Source organism: Carassius carassius, chromosome 30, assembly GCF_963082965.1.
Source record: "Carassius carassius chromosome 30, fCarCar2.1, whole genome shotgun sequence".
Taxonomy (NCBI): domain Eukaryota; kingdom Metazoa; phylum Chordata; class Actinopteri; order Cypriniformes; family Cyprinidae; genus Carassius; species Carassius carassius.
The window spans coordinates 18,620,303-18,633,016 of NC_081784.1; the positions used below are offsets into that span (position 1 = coordinate 18,620,303).

The 12,714-nt window shown below is 36.8% G+C and overlaps 1 pseudogene; it reads left to right on the forward strand.

Annotated features, from left to right (window-relative positions):
- Positions 1-2,501: 2,501 nt before the first annotated feature.
- Positions 2,502-12,440, forward strand: LOC132110811 (gamma-aminobutyric acid receptor subunit alpha-2-like; annotated as a pseudogene).
- The last annotated feature ends 274 nt before the right edge of the window (positions 12,441-12,714 follow it).

A 12,714-nucleotide genomic window follows, 5' to 3' on the forward strand; every position in this document is an offset into this window, starting at 1 on the left:
AAACACTTAATGTAGACAATATTTATTTATTTAAAAGTATATTCCGTATTAAAATGATTTCCTTTATTTATTTAACTAATTGATGTCTTATGGATGTGACATGAAGAATCCTTCTTTAGAGCAGCGTTAAAGAAACTCCGATTCTGGTTTAAATGATATTTTCTGGCAGAAGCACATTCTGTCCATGACAGCAGATGGCAGTATGATCTCACTTACAGTTTCTTGCGTTTGAGTGCCTCTGAATGAAAAATAAATAAATAAATAAATACAAACAATACATTTTCACTGTTTATCTTTGGGTATGAAATTAAAATTAATCTTTCAGTTTATTAAGTCACAAATGCAAACTTTATTTCTTAAAAGAAAAAGAAAAAAAAACATTCCCATGTATCACGAGTTTAAAGCAACAGCACAATCCAAAATTCATTTTGTGATTTTCTGAAAATTTGCTCACTCTCAGGCCTTCCAAGATGTAGATGAGTTTGTTTTATCCGAGCAGATGAAATTATTGTTTCTGAAGGATTTGTTTCTTACAAACACACAGCTTTTCACTTTACAACATGTTAATTGATAGACTGGAGTTGAGTTGTGGATTATTGTGATGTATTTATCATCTGTTGAATTCCCATTCTGGTGCCACTCATTCACTACAGAGAATCTGTTGGTGAACAAGTGACAAAATGCTATATTTCTCCAAATCTGTTCCAAGGAAGAAACAAACTCATACATCTGGAATGGACAGAGTACATTTAAAACCCAAGAGCACAGTGCTGAAATTCAATACAATACTGTGTCACAGTACCACCGCACAGGTAACCTGTTGATACATTCATCCTAAACCAGTAACTCCAGGAGACACACGATAGTTTTGAGAACTATAGGAAAATGATCATATGAGCTGGAGTTTTATCAAAAGAGTCAATATGGCAGTAAAAAAAAGAAAAGTCATGTCTTTCTCTTAGTATCCAGTGTTTTTCTGTAACAAAGTATCTTGTTTTCTAGAAATACTTTGACATAATGTAAGTGTATGTGAGCTGAATGTGTACATATGTGTGCTATTCTGCAGACACATGTTGTTTAAATGCATTTTAGCCGCTTGGGTCCTGACATATTGCTTATATGTTCCCTGTCAGTGTTTTAGCTTCCTGTACATTCTCCTCGCAGAGCTTGTCTGGATCCCTGGCCATAAACTTTATGTCAGAATGTAAACAAATGTCAAAAATATAAGCTTTAATGGTTCCTTCCTACATGATGGGCACAAGAACCTTATCTTCAGAAGTGAAGTAACTGACGGGGATTATCGAACATGATAGAGATGTGAACCTCACACTTCCAATGTTCAGCAAGGAAACATTAAACTGACAAAAAGAAAAATACTTAGTTTATAACACATTTATAATGTTAATAAATATTTTTATTTCAAATACCTTCTCTTCATCAAAGAATTCTGAATTTTCAGGTTTCCACAAATAAATAAATATTAAGCAGCACAACTGTTTTCAACACTGATAATGTGTAAAAATGTGTCCTGAGCACCAGTGATTTCTGAAGGATCTGACACTGAAGACTGGAGTAATGTCTGCTGAAAATTCAGCTTTGCCATCACATGAATATTTTTAAATATATTAAAATAGAAAACAATTATTTTTAAAACGTAATAATATTTCACAACATTTCTGTATTTTTTAATCAAACAAATGCAGCCTGGGTGGGCTTACAGACAGCCAACATTTGAACATCCATAAGAAATACGATGCTGAAGTTTGAGTAAAACTTATTTGGAAAAATACAGGCAACCATTTTGGGGACCAATGACTTCCTTTGGATGGACAAAATATATACTGAGACATTTTTCTAATTCTTTTATTTTCCACAGAAGCGACAAATTTGGATATTGTATTACTATATTTAACACAACACGATGTCCGTGCGCTCTCCAGTGAGCAGGAGGGGGACCCGGTGGGTGTCCCCTCTTGAGTCTTTCGGCTACCTGATGCTTTAGCCCTCAGATGAGCAGCTCAGGATATACAGACGGATTGTGTGCCTTGGCAAGCAGGAGTCGCCCCTGGATTGTTTCTGTGAAGATTCATAGAAGAAGGCATATCTTACTAACAGTGCTCACGTGCATACTCCCTGGGGCTTTCCATCAATCCACGGATGAGACACTTCAAGAAGCACGAGGTTCAGGAGCGCAACTTTTCTTATTTCTTTATTTCAGAGGAGCTGCGCTTTGGTGAATCGAAGGCAATTTTTTTTTATTATTAATTAAATTAAATGAAGAGATAGCGATAGTTTCAGACATCTCCTTCTCATTGGACAGTTTTAATTGATCTCATACAAAATGTAAAATCATTGTAAGTATGGTTGTATATAATTTTAACAGCTTTAATATGTGAAACTTTAGAAACACAAATGCTCAGTGTCTGGCTCCAGACAGTAGTGCGCGCTCTGGAGATGCGTGTGCACAAACGCAAAACGCCTACACGCAGAAATATGTCACTGGAAGTTTTGCCTTGATTCTTTCTCATATAAATTTTTTTTAAGACTAACTTGAAGACTGAAATAACTTCTTCGGCAGGGAATAAATCAACAATGAGACAGCGATGGGGTCATTCGTATGGATATCTAATCTACCTGTTTCTGCTGACTTTATGGCGTGCATGGTAAGCAAAACAAAAATACTTTTTCGAACTTTTGTTTTCTCAAGGAAGCGCGCATTTGTGTAACCTGCCGAACTCGGGGCAATATAGGATGGTTATCCCTTACGTCTCTCTCTCTCTCTCTCTCTCTCTCAAAAACAAAAACAAAACAACAACAACAACCGGGGATTAAAGTATAATTGCCACCATTTGAAAATAGCCTACATTAAAGATATAAAATGTACCGGGAAAATTTTGAGTAATTCTGGCATCATTTACTTACCCTATTTTATATAATTACTAGCAAAAAAAACTGCAAAATATTTTTAAAATGTTACATACTAGCAAACATTTTACTAGATAGATTTCAAAAATCTAAATTACTATTCATTACCTCTACAACTCTCACTGATGCTCCAGAAGATGCATTAAGAGCCAGGAGGTGAACACTTTTTGAATTTGAAGATCAGGGTGAATTGAATTCTGTATTTTGTCTTCTGGGAAATATAAGTATCTTCTGTAACTTCTGAAGGACAGGCAAAATAAGAAAAATGTACACATCTCCATTCTGTTCAAAAGTTTACATTCCTGGCTCTTAATACATTGTGTTTCCTTCTGGAGCATCAGTGAGCATTTGAGCCTTCTGTTATATTTGCGTGTAAGTCCCTCAGTTGTTCTCAGTGTGAAAAGAAGTATCTCAAAATCATACTGTAATTGTGGGAAAGGATTCAAATAATCAAAAGATGCTGGAATATCAAATAATTTGTGGGACCTGAAGGATTTTTCTGAAGTACAGCAGTCAGTTTAACTCTTCAGGACAAACAAGGCACTAATGAATAACTATCAAAAGAAAAAAAAACAGCTGTGGGTTATCCAGGTAACACAGTATTAAGAATCAAGTGAATGTAAACTTTTGAGCAGGGTCATTTTTATAAATTAAACTATTATTTTATCTTGTGGACTATATATTTGTGGACAATATCTCATTCAGGCCAGTGCTAAATAAAAAACATCATGCATTTTGAATGATCCATCCTATTTTGTTAAAAATTACAATTAATAATAACATTTTGCAGATAAAGTGCAAAGTGAAAAAATTTGACCATGGCTGTACATACATCTTATGACATGTGTGACAGAATCGTTAATTAACATGTTCTTTACTCTGTTCTCATAACAACGTACTGCCAGTAACTCCTGTAAACATGGTAACTTTCACATGATGCTCATGCAAGGTTACCAGTAGAAAGGTGATTAAACTTCTTTGTCTAGATTGAGTGGAGCAGGTAGTTTGGCAGACCATTCTCTTGAATCAGAACATAAACTCATCTCTTACCTGTTGTTTAAATACGTATATAGTAGCAAAGGGCAGAAGTCAGCCAGAAACAGTCTAAATGATCTGCTGTCTTTACCAGGTGATTGACATATAAATATTATGTTGGTGATGATGAATAACTAGACAGTTATCTGCATTGTACAGTAGTCCCACTGCAATAATGGTGATTAGACAACTTTACATATAAAATAATAGCTTTACATTTTTTATGTAAGAGTCAATAAAATTGTATCGACAGAAGTTTGAATAAAAAACCACATGTGAAAACACTGATACCACTTGTGTAGTGTCTTACCCTAACCCTGATGTTTTAATGTGGAATTCAATTATTTTTTTAAACATTATTTTAATTGAATTATTTTCTGTGTGATAAAATAAGCCTTTTAATTGCTATTTGAGCAAGGAACAAAATATATTGGGCAGTTAATTTCAGATTTTGTTGCTGATTTGAAATATGTAATTTAATTTTTTAATTGTTGTGTAATTGAAGAGTTCTGCAAGCAGTTTTTGACATTTTAGGATTCCCCCTTTTTGTTTTGTTTAGATAGAACTTGGTCTTAGATTCCCAAAAATAGCTGCATGTAGGCGCTGCAAATATGGTTCGCTGAGTAAACAGAATTTCCTTGAAAGTGGCTATAATGCTAGTCAGTTGCAACTAAAGTATGACAGTATGCTTAGTTAAACTTTTTTTTTCATACCTACTTATGGTCACAAAATGAAGAATTCCTACAAAGAAAAAAAGATAGCTAACTTGTATGTAAATATTACATATATGTATGTAAACAGCTTTCTCTGCATGCAGCTCTGTGTAAGTATGTGTATGTAACAGACTTTTAAGATGCCAAATGTATCTTGTGTAGTTCTGAGGCAGATGTATCCGGCTCAGATGCCTTTAAAAACAACATTACCCTCTTCACACGGATTTTGGACCGTCTGCTTGATGGCTACGACAACAGGCTGAGACCTGGTCTTGGAGGTAAGAACACCTACGTGTGTGATTTGGGAATTAGGGGGATGTAAATTATGTATTAATAAGCAAAATTACTGTGATTGGGGTTTTTCTTTCTAGAAATTTCATAAATAGCACCACAGGACAAAATAAAATAAACATGTAAAACATTTAAGAGACTCATTGTTTATGTGCATTGTCACTCTGAACTGATTTTACCTCTGATAAACTAATTATAACGAGGTATTGATGACCTGAGAACTTTCATGTCACGCCTGACTTAAGGAGAGGAAAACAAATCCTACAATCTCAATTCCACTTAACAATCAAGAAACCCTGCCTGTGTAGTCTGTCAGTGTTAATATATATTGTGGCCCTTGCTATTGTTTGTAAGCTCTGAGCTCGGCAACATAAAAGTAACGCCCACCATGAAGCAAATAGATTTCTTGTAAACATTTCCTTTTTGAGATTTACGGAGTCTAGCACACAAAAACATACACAGTCAGTGGACATGAGGTCGAGCTAAGAGTGTTGCCATGGTTCCACTAAAGATACGCTGAAGTAATAGTGCACTCAGATATGAAGAAATTGTTCTTTTCACCTCTATCTCATCTGAGCCCCAAATTATTTTCCCTTCATCTGTGAAACACAAAGGAGATCTCAGGAAGGATATCTGAGCTTTTTTTCCATCTAGGAAAGTGGATGCTGATTTATCAAGCTTCAAAAAACACCATCATAAAAGTACACATGACTCCTCTATATTATTTAAAGGGATCATATGATGCAATTAATATTTTTCCTGTCTCTTTGGAGTGTTACAAGCTCTTGGTACATAAAGAAGATCTGTAAAGTTGCAAAGACTAAAGTCTCAAATCCAAACCTATCTTCTTTATTAAAGTTAAGACTCTTCCATGCCCCTCTAAAACGGCTCCTTCAAACACGCCCCCACATGGAAATATTTGCGTAATGCTGCCCAAATGTTCACGCAAAGAAAGAAGGCGTGGTTTCAGTAACCACAGTTAATGTTGAAGCAGCCATGTCAGGGAGATGCTGTGTGTATCTAGGAGAAAGCAGAAGCACTTTATCTGGCCTTCAGAAAGTAGATGCATTTAGGAATCTTTAAGGATTACTTACAACAGTACAGCAATGCATTTTATGGACGACCGTTTCGTGAACTTATGAGAGGAGGTAATTCTGAATTTGCTACGACAATCTGGTGCTTCTGAATCAGCTGCAGTAAGTATGTTTTGTTATTAGTTTAAATATTTGTTATTATATATTTAAATGTGGAGATTTACACATCGTGTGTGAGTGTGTGTGTGTGTGTGTGTGTGTGAGAGAGAGAGAGAGAGAGAGAGACAGGGTCACACAGTGGATTCAGCTGTCTTAACCGTCCGTGGCTTGTGTACTGCAAACACATACAAGATGGTAAAACTAAGGACATTATTAACTGTCTGTACATTTATTTTGAAAGATGAAGCTTGCAATTATGGAAAGGGGCGTTACATTTCCAACGAGTGCTTGAGGTGTTCGGCCAATCAAAAAATGCACTGGGTCAGTTGGCCAATCAGAGCAGACTGAGCTTGTCAGAAGGAGGGACTTTGTCGAAAATGGTTTGCGAGAGGCGGGGCATAGGACCAATAATGTACAGTATTTGAAAAAGAATGTGTTTTTTGAACATTTAAGCATGTCAACATATTCTGTTACACCAAATACACAAAACAAGGATATATAAAAAGCATCATATGGACCCTTTAAAGTCTAACGAAGCCTGCAATAGTTTTATGTGAGGAAATGGCTGAAATTTATGTTATTGTTCCCAGTTAAAGGTAAAGGTCACATTAATCGGTGCTCTGCAAAATTTTGCATATGAAATCAAGTCATTCCAATAGGAAACCGTGCTTTTGGGAGTTTCACACATGGGTGAAAAACTTCCCCATGCAGATTTCGATAATGTTCAGGGTGGTCGTATGCATTCACAGTGTTGACAGACAGAACGCTGCTTGGTTTGAAACTGACTGCGGTGCTTCATACATTTCTATGCTATTGACAATTTTGGAATTTTTTTTTTTGGCTCACAAAATTTTGGTGCAATTTCACAAATGTAATTGCACTTTAATCTACACAAGGAATTATTGTTAGGTTTCATTGAACAATTTAACACATTAGACTTATAGATTGAGTAGGCTTATAGACAGTAATGTTGATAATGTTGTAATTTAGAGTTTCCTTTTGCTCTGTGACATAGATCGAGTAACAGAGGTGAAGACTGATATCTATGTGACCAGTTTTGGACCAGTATCAGATACAGACATGGTAAGACATTCCTCTTCTCACATCGGATGATTTGTGTACTGTATAGTGAGAGACAAATAATATTTATAGAAAATATTTTATATTTTCCTGTTGGTTATCTCACCTTTTCTCCTTCTATGCCACATTCTCTCTCTCTCTCAACCCTTGTTTTACATCTGTTGTCCATTCATAGCATTTGGTACCTGCTGTTGGCTAAAAACTTCTCTCAGTACTTTTTCCCCACTTCACACAGTCTCCTCTAAGTATTTAGGTAGAGAAAAAGATGGAAGAAAAGGGATTTTTCATTAATTAATTCAATATTTTTGTCTTTTACTGGACAGTGGTGTGTTTCATAAACCCCACTGAACACACTCACTATTCTGTAGTAAGAAAATCTGTTCATAAAGACTGTATTATGTTAAAAAGATCATCACACTTGGTATTTCTGTCATGTTTTTCTTTTCTTTTTTTCTTTTGCCCTTTTCACATTTGATCAATTGAATGTGCCCTTGCTTAATGAAATTATTAATTTATTTCAACATCAACAACAGCAACAACAAACAAAAATTAAATCACTGAAGCTGTTTACCTTATGAAATTAATATCTAACAGATTCATACACACATTTGCACTTCGTTTCTGACGAGATGATGAAAGAGGTATTCAGTCAGCGAGCAAGTGAAGAAAACCCCGGCATTCTAGCGATGACTCATCTGAACACCTCTGACTGGTCATTGCATTCATAAGCTCAGCAGCATCGTGTGTGATTGTCATAAAATCTGTGTTCCCTCAGCCATTCAGCAGCTGATGATATGATGTGCTGAACGTTCTAATCACACCGGTGTGATTGTATTAAATATAGAAAATATTGTCGTTTGGAAGCTGCATTCAAAATCCACTTGGCTCAGAAATCAGATGGGGCATGTGCCCCTCACTTTGAATGGACATGACACCTCAGACAGCTAAGATGATTGATGTTCCCTTTCAGTTGGTCAATTCGACATTGTGTCGAAGCTCTGACACTAGGAATCGCACTTGGGAGCTCAAACAACACTGACATCATTGAGAAAAGGCCAAATAGCAAGCAAAATTTGCAGAGCTGGCCACTTCCTGGATATCTGGGTATAAATAGGCTAGTGTGGCATTTGCTTACTCATTTGTTCTTCAGAGCTGATGCAGCGTCTCTTTTGTAGATGCAGCACTTCATGCAGTCTCCTTGTCATTGGATCTATGGCACAAGGAGTGGTTTCTCACTTGCTTATACACAGATAAGTGTAGTGAGAGTACCCCTGGGTGCTTTAATGGTGGTCTTTGAGAGCTATTTTTCTAAAAGAGCTTCACTGGTGGATTTGTGTGTGTTTACAACATGCCTTTCCATCCGTGTCCTTCTGGTTACGGTTTGTACATCTCACCCTCTGACAGGCACGATCACTGTATTCAGTGTTTGGGCTGTGCCCATGCTGAAGCGCCATTTGTGGTTGGTTTATGTCTTCAGCTCATGGCAGCTGTGCATACCCGGGCAGCAAATAGTGCCAGGCTTGAGTGGTCTCCTCCACCCTGTCCTTGGCTCTCTCGGTTGGTTAGTTCTTGGAGACCGAGCATGACACTCCACACTTCTCCCTAGTTCCTTTCTTCCTGGAAGTGCACAAAGAGCTGATGAAATCAGCACCTTTCACCTTTGGAAGGCACCTTTCTGCCATAACACGATGCACTGGTCCCTCCGTTCTCACCACCCTTGACAGGCGGTCCAGCAAAGGGATATACAGGGTCACCCGATGGAGCGAGCGACTGCAGTGCAATTTGCATGAAAACACCACCACCTGGTGGGCCCATCCGAGACTCCTGTCCAGAGCACCTAAGTTACCTTATCCCTTGGTGCAAGAGCTTATACTGCTTCTGGGCTGTCCTTCAGGTGTTTAGGCCAGGGACTGAACAAGGTTGGTCCCAACCAAGAGCATGCAGGAACTGCATCTGGTGACTGACGATACTTAACCAAGACATTATATATTTTATATTATACTGCTAATATACTGAATCCAGACAGTTTACATACAACAACTGAATTTATCTATCAGAACAACCTAAAGAACAGGATTGTTTGATTAATTGACAATGATTTTATAAAAAAACTAACCGATGCTGATAAGATCACAGACACACTAAATCTTTAGTAATATATCTAGTGTATGTCACATAAATGTCGCTTCATTTCCTAAATGTGTTTTCAGATGATGAGTCTTTAGTTTTAGTGTTCCACAATACCATGTTCTTTTAAACATTATAGTGCAAAGACAACCGGCTGTGTGGTTATGATATGACAGAATGGAAAGTGACAAGTATTGTCTATTTGCTTGAGGAGTTCTACGTGACTCCTTCATAATGGAGGGTAATGTTGCAAGACATTAGCAAGAGTATCAAATGAGCAGGCAAGCTTTCCTCAAAGTCTGTTCAAGAAGGTTTTAGGTTTTATAATAGTACAGGAATTAACTTAGTATGGACCCATACTAGGCTTGTTTTTCTGTCTCTGTGCTGCCATGGAAACTGGATGCCCGCCTTCACCCCGGGGGTCTGTACATGACAGCACACTGCCCGAGGGACTGGGATATAATGCAGTGATGTGAAGCGTTTCTGACACTTTACCACTCTTTAGAGAGGAAGATGAAACACACACATTATATACAGGCAATGAACATATTGATTGAACTGAAAAGTTGCTGACACTTGCTTAGGGATCCCATTCCATCTTACTCTTAATACTTTTCTTTTAGCAACCTTTAAAAGATGTACAGTGACATCTAAAGTCTGACACCACATTGAACATCTGAGATTTTAAATCAAATTTAAATCCTAAAATATAGTCTACTATTTAAAGGTTTAGAGTCAGTAAGATTTCTTTTCCTCACTAAGGCTGTATTTATTTTATCAAAGATATAGTAAAAACAATAATATTGTGAAATATTGTTACAATTTTAAATAACTGTTTTCTTTTTCATATTTAAATATTTAATGTATTTAAAAACATTCAAATGTAATGTATTCCTGTGATGGCAATGTTGCATTTTCAGCAGCCATTATTTTATTTTCATGTGATGCTTCCAAAATCATTCTAATATGCCGCACAGGAAATATTTCTTATTATTGTCAAAATTGAAAACAGCTTAATATTTTTGCGGAAGCTTTGACCAATTACTTTTAAGATTCTATGAGGAATAGAAAGTTCAAAAATAGAAATCACATTATAAATGTCTGTACTTTCTTTTTTGATCATTTAAATGCATAACTGATAGATAAAAAAAAATTAACTCAACTTTTTAATAAAACATTTAATTGAATTAGACTAACAGCAGCATTTAGACTTTGGGGTCCCACATTGAATGAAAATGCATTATCTGTGTCAAGTGTTGTCTGATGCACACATCAGCACTGAAGAATGTCTAAGGCCCTGATATGTCACTCTGTTCTCAGGAATATACTGTGGATGTGTTTTTCCGTCAGCGCTGGATAGATGAGCGGCTGAAGTTTAATGGGCCAATGAACATCCTGCGTCTCAACAACCTGATGGCCAGTAAAATCTGGACTCCAGACACTTTCTTTTTACAATGGCAAGAAATCTGTGGCTCACAACATGACCATGCCTAACAAACTACTGTGGATTATGGAGAACGGCACTCTACTGTACACTATGAGGTGCCCCTGTACTAGATACTTACATGATTAATTCACCAAACTATTCATAATTAATCACATATGTGACCCTGGACCACAAAGCCAGTCTTAAGTCGCTGGGGTATATTTGGGGTATATATCTATTTGAAAAATAGACCCTTATTTCTGGTTTTGTGGTCCAGGGTCACATATCAATATTTGCTAAGAAAAGGCTCCAAATCAAAATAACTGAAAGGCATTATAGAGGCAGATGAGTAAATCACTGAATAGACATTACAAAAATCTTGCTTTAGAAGTCAAAATAATGTTCTATTTTTACGTTAATAAACAAATCTTTAAAAAAAAATAATATTTTTTTATACAACTTATGACTTTTATAATTAAATGTACTATATTAATGAATTAAGTTGACAGCCCTTGTAAGAACACAAAACTTTTGAGGAGTAACTGTTGTATAATGTTTGTGTATTTGTGCAGGTTGACAGTGCAAGCTGAATGCCCAATGCATCTTGAGGACTTTCCAATGGACTTCCATTCCTGTCCGCTTAAATTTGGTAGCTGTAAGCAAAAATGCTAATCATTTATTTTATTCCCATAAAGATTAATATCCGTCTATGTTTTGGATTTTATTATAATACATTGTGTCTGTATGTAGATGCTTACACTCTGACAGAGGTGTGTATGTTTGGACTCGTAATGCCACCTTATCAGTGGAAGTAGCTCCAGATGGATCTAGACTTAACCAGTATGACTGGGACAGACTGTTGGCAAGGAATCCATCACGTCCAGTACTGGTAAGACATTCACAAGAAGTAATAAAATGATCTGGATCCATATGCTCTTATCAGTCATTCTTCCCTCTCTCATGTCTTTTTTACTGCTGTGTAGGTGAATATACAGTGATGACTGCCCATTTCCATCTGAAGAGGAAGATTGGGTACTTTGTGATCCAGACCTTCCTTGCATAATGACCGTCATCTCGTCCCAAGTCTCTTTTTGGCTCAATCGAGAGTCTGTCCCCGCACGGACAGTTTTTGGTGGGTGACCATGTGTTGTGCAGTCAGAACATAATGTGGAAAGGTTTTTAATTCTGTTTATCATGCCACATATTTCTTTGCTGGCTGTGTGCATCTTTACGATGAAAAATCAGTTTAGTATGCTTATTTTGTTGTTCTGATTAAATTACTAATGCAGTCATGGTTAAAGCTGATGTAGAAGGTGTAAAAAAAAAAGCAGTTCTCTAGCAGTTTCAGTTTCCTTCTGTACTCTAGGGACACATTTGAAATGGCTGCGAGCAAAGGCAGACAGCTATCAAATTGGCTTCCATTTGTATTTCTGTGTTTTTGGAGAAACATTTGCACATGCAGTTATGTGCATGAATGTGTGTATTTGTTCATTCAGTGGGAGGAATCCTTAACATCAAAAAGACTCATTTAAATTAAACACAGACTCGGGGGAGAACTCGTTAAGAATGAAGCACTGATAGCGTCGTTTATTCACAATCTTTATTGTTTTAGTGGCCAATTCACTAAAGCAATTATGTGAATGAAAAAATGTGCACACCACAATTCTACATCTTGCATCAGTGTTCAGTTGCAGGGGATACAAACTACCCATGCTTGAATGGTACACTTTATGCCGGTTTCATACTACAAGAGTGAGCAGTGTGTATTTTTTTTAGTGTGTGTTTTTTTTTGTGTGCATGTTAGTCAATGAGTGTGTTCACACCAGCAGCAAGAGCAGTGTGTGAGCGTCAAGCAGGAGCGCCGTGTGAGCAGCGGTGAAGTAGGGGTTTTGGCGCAGAGTTTATTTTTGCTTCGCTGCTGACG